This window comes from Physeter macrocephalus, chromosome 17 (genome assembly GCF_002837175.3).
Source record: "Physeter macrocephalus isolate SW-GA chromosome 17, ASM283717v5, whole genome shotgun sequence".
Classification (NCBI taxonomy): Eukaryota; Metazoa; Chordata; class Mammalia; order Artiodactyla; family Physeteridae; genus Physeter; species Physeter macrocephalus.
This window is the reverse complement of record NC_041230.1, coordinates 29,958,243-29,963,755: the sequence shown is the minus strand read 5'-3', so window position 1 is coordinate 29,963,755 and position 5,513 is coordinate 29,958,243.

Genomic DNA, 5,513 nt, shown 5'->3' with positions numbered 1-5,513 from the left:
ATATATATGTGTATATATATATATATCTCCATCTAGAGGATCTCACAATATAGAAGGAAAAACAGATACATATACAGATTTAATCATGCACTAAACATTTATGAAATGCCAGCTTTGTACTAGAACTGCACTAGATAATACAGACACAAAGATGAATAAGATTCTATCTCCTCTGAGAGAAGCAGCTGTCCAATGAACCAACAAGAACACTATATTGATATGATATGTATTATGTTCAAGGTAATATGAGAAGACCTTAAAAGGAATTACCAGCTCTAACAAGGGAAGTTAGAGCTGGGGGCAAATGAGTAAAGCTTCACAGTTATGACTGTTAAACTGGTATATGAAGGATGTATAGGAGTTCACAAGTAAATCAATGGGGAAAAAAATGGCTCCAAGATACAGCATATACAAAAGCAAGGAATTATGGAAGAACATATTGTCTTCAGGGAACTCCAAGTAGTTAGATTAGACTGGACCCAGGAGAGATGGGGAAAGTGAGGAGGAGAGATGTAGGAAAACACTTCTCACAATGGTAGACTGTGATTATTTTGAAATGACCATAATGGAGTTACAAGCAAAGCAGTATGAAATATTCCTGTCCCATAAGGTTAGATCACTTGTCCATTTACTTCTGGCAAAACTAAAACTAGAAGCTGAGCCTCCCCAACTCCAAATATGGTGCTCTATCCTATAGATCAGTGGTTTAGAAAGGTGTCCCAGGACCAACAGCTTAAGCATTATCTGGGAAATTGTTAGAAATGTACATTCTCAAGTCTCACCCAGACCTACTGAATCAGAAACGCCGAGGATTGGGCTCAGAAATGTGCATTTGTAAAATCCCTCCAGATGATTCACACTAAAATCTGAGAATCACTACTCTTGACCATTGTTGTCTTCACATTCCCAAGGAGCTGTTCATGGAAGAAACTGAAGAAAAAGCAAAGGTTGCTTCTTTTATATCACAATCTGAAAACAGCCTTATGCTCATAACAAAACTTTATCAATCAAGCACTTTGCAAAAATTGTAAAAAAATGTTCTGTTTTGGCAAGTCCTTTGGTGGCCAATATCTTAGAGGGCACAACAGGTTCAGGTAGCCAGAAATATCATTTACCCCCAGATGCCATTTAGGTACCAGCTGCATGGAGACCCAGGAGCAGATGCCCACCAGTATACTTGCTGGAAGAAGTTAGAAGGCGGAAATAAAATTAAAAGGAATGGGAGGAAATGAACCACCCTTTGAACACTATGGTTATATCATTGATTTTTCTGAAATTAGAAGCATTCTGCATCCAATCAACCCGCCTCTCTATAGCTGACATCAACCATCGAGGAGACGAAGAAAAATCTCATTTGTGTCAGTATCTGGCAAACTAATACAAGTTAATTTGTCAATTAAACTATCAGTGTAATAGGGAATTCTGCAAACTAACATTAGCAGGTTAAGAGAGGCAAGCTGTATAATTCATAGAGAAAACCCCAAGTCCGCAACAGGAATTCAGATGGAACTTAAATGAAGATGAACAATGGCAAAACTAAATTAAAGACAGGGTCTGAGTGACCTCTAGTGTTATTAAGAGGAATATGAAGTAAGTATGAGAAATAGAAACTAGCCTACAGTGCAGAATCCTAGATACAAATATAACTATATATGTATATATATGCATAACTATATAGGTATAACTACACATATACACTTATGTATGTATACTTTATTTCAACATAGTCATCATATCCATTGGTTTAAAAGTCACCCAAGAAACATGTAATGTTTTACATTTCAGTTTTCGTCTCTAAAATACTGACCCTTCTGACTTACTGACTCAGTATTAAAATGTCTTCATTGTATATATGCAAAAGTTTGGGATCTCAGCCTCATCATTCAAATGCCTTTGGGGAAAAAGAAATAATGCCTTGTATTAAATGTTAAATAACATTAGGTTTCCTAACTGATATTGGGAAAAGGTCAAGGGAATGCAGAGAGGCAATAAAGTCATTCCAATTTTAGAACTGTTGAGAGAGAGTGCTTACATTCAGTAGCTTCACCTTCTAATGTATGCATTGATTTTTCTAAAAGCACAGCTCTGATCACCTTCCATCAAGGTTCTTCAAAAGCCCCCGATTGTCTACCAAATTAAGAACAAATCCTTATGTGGGTCATTCAAGGTCTTCCATAATGTGACCACTCTGACCTTCATCTCTTATGAAGAAGGCACTGCCAGGTGTCACAACACTTGTATTATTTCTGCACAGGCAGACTTCCCACCTACCGATGTTTTTAACTTCAAGAATTTTGTAAACCTTTGTGTAAAGATAGCCCCAAGCCTGGGAAGGGCTTGCAGTTTATTTCTAACAATCTCCTGATTTCAACTCCTACTTCCACCACTTGCTAAATGTGTAATTTTGAGAAACTTACTTAGCCCAACTTAACTCAGTTTGATCATCGCTAATACAAAGATAATGTACATCATGAATATGTTACTACAGCTACCTCTTCATGACAGAAGATAAAGAAGGGTAGGAAGAAACCAGATCAAGTACCATCTCTGCCATTAGCTTTGGGAGCCTGGATAAACCACTCGACTCTCTTAATTCCAGTTTCTCCATTTGTGAAACAGGTACAAAAATAACCAACTTCATAATATTAAGATGAGGATTAAAATCAGATGACTTATATGCAAAAGGAGCCAGTATATCATAGGAACTCAATAAATGCTTAACCGTGAACGCTCCAGGACTACTACCTCTACCTACCTTTTTCATCTGGAGTAGGGGCATGGATGTCAGTGATGCCATCAAGCCCTCTAACTGGGCTGGGGCCTTTGACTGTCCTGTTCCTCCTTTTCCTACTGAAAATGTAGTCAGCAAATGATTCAAGAATATGTTAATAGTACATCTAAGGTGTGGTTATTATGAACCATCCGATAATAATAATTTACAGGATGATCCTGTAAACCAGCATCATGCAGTCGGTAAAATTATTTTAGCCCATAGACTTGGTCTAAACCAGACTCAGAATGAAAAGTTAAAATAAAGTTTTAATGTGTGATTCCACTTACATAAGGTATTTAGAATAGACAAACTCATAAAAACAGAAAGTAGAATGATGATTGTCAGAGGCTGGGGTTGGGTGGAGGGTTTCTTTTTAACAGGTACAGAGTGGCAATTTTACAAAATGAAAAAGTTCTGGAGATTGGTTGCACAACAACCAATATACTTAATACTACTTAATACTGAATATATTTAATACTACTGAACTGTACACTTAAAAATGGTTAAGATGGTAATACGTGTATTTTACCATAATTGAAATTTTTTTTTAATTTTAAAAAGCTTTTATGAGATGAAATTCATTACCCCTTAAATGCAACTTCTTCTGGCATCTCCAAAGGCCACAAACACACACAAGTGAGTTTGTGTGTAAAGAGTGATCTTTGTCTAATAACCCATGATTTTACTATTGGCCCTCAAAAGCCTAGATTATTTGAGTCCATGTTGAAGGATGATAAAAAGTACATTTTTCACCCCTCTGAATGCCACCTAACATGTAAGAAGAGGAACTGATACTGACTCATTTGGCTAGAAATGAAAGGAGTAAAAGGATCAGCATTTACCTTCTACCTGGAGTTACTTGGGCAGAACCTGGAACAAAGCACCAGTATAAATAATTTTGAACTTCTTCCAATTATTATCAGGCTTTTGTGTGATTATTAAAATGATTTCTCAACAAGAGCTACCAGCAATTCCTTCCACTATCTGAAAACTTAGACTGGCAAAGAAAGAAGTCCCAAAGCCAGCTCCACACTTGTGTCCCTTCCTTCTGAATCCACTGGAAAAATCAGTAAAAATTGTAAGTCTGCACTGCTGCTTTCTTGGGTTAGAAATTCCAAATTACTTTTAAAGCCTCCTCATTAATGTGTCCCTCTAACAGCCTAACCCTCATTGTTGGCCTGATATCCAGAATGCTTAGAGCTCGATGAGAAAGGATAAAACTCAGTAGTCTTGAATGTAAGTGAGCTGAAATAACCCCATCCATTTATCCCCAGAGCCTCGTGCTTCTCCAAGTCAGTGTACCCTATGATGCTGTCTCTGTACTTCTGGATGGATTCTAGCAATCCTAGGTGTTCTTTAACTCATGATCACAACTTTATAGGTAGCTGTTTCAACTTTTTGTTGATGTAATATATAGATAGATAGATAGATAGATAGATAGATTGAATATATATATATACACACACACAAATTGATGTGCATATATATATATGCACAAATCATGATTGTATAAATTGATGCACTTTCACAAAGTGAACATTTCTGCATAACATCCGCTTTTGTTACATTCAAGTTATCCTGCCAAGGATAACTACTATACCAAATATGCTGACTTTCCACATCATACATTAATTTTGCCTCTTTGTGGGTGGGGCAGGACTTTATATAAATGGAATCACACAGAGGGATCTGTAAATTCGTGAGATTCATCTATACTGCTCTATGTAGATGTAGTTTTTTCCCTTTCATTGCTGTGTAAGGCAAATGTAACATGACTTATTTGTCCATTTTACTATTAATGCCGCTTCCCATTTATTTGAAATTAGCCCATCATATTTGGGTCTGTGAATGCACACCTCAAATCCCTGTACCTTAGGTTTCTAGTAATGTTCTAATGACCATCTGACAGTAACCACAGAGCTGCCTTGTCATCCTCTGTCCAAGTCAGTAATTCCCAAATTCCATCTCTAAGGTTCAACCAAAAACTGCCCTGCGTGAAAAATCAAGAAACTCAGTTTCCCTGAGAACAATACAACCTTTCTATATTTGTAGATTTTCTGTTATTGCTTTAGAAATTATTTTTTTAAACACTATGTTCTATCTACTTCAGTTCCGTTCAACAAGTTTTATTAGAATTTCATCTATGTGCCAAGCACTGTGCTCCTTATGGGACTACAAAATAAGGTAACATACAGTCCTTAATTTGGGGGAGCTCAGAGCCTACTGGAAAGAAAGATGATTTTATATATGTGACCGCCCCCCACCCCAGAAGTAAATGTGCTGTTCAAATTTCTCACAAATGCTGTTCTAACTTCAGGGAAGAATAAAGTCATGACCCTAGGGCTGGGGTTTCTCAGGAAAGTCTTAAGTAGTTCACCCCAAGTGTGAAATATCCTTGAAATGTTGTTCATCAGTAAAGGTATGCTTAATAAAATGATCATGCCTGTTTTAATATCAAAATATTTCCCTTCACAACTGTCAGTTAAAATAGACACTCCAGGACAATGTGCCCTGTTTAACACTTGAATTTTAGCACTCTTGTAAACCACTAATATATTAAGCCACTGTAGATATCACCACCAAAGTATGAAAAGGACAAATCTAAACAACCTGTAATAGTTTACCACATAATAAAAGGATATGAGGCAGCTCCATCAATCTTGTAGATGATCCACAAACATCTGGCCATATTGTGTTTTGATATATACTAATTGATTTGCTCTACTTTTCCCAGGAGATA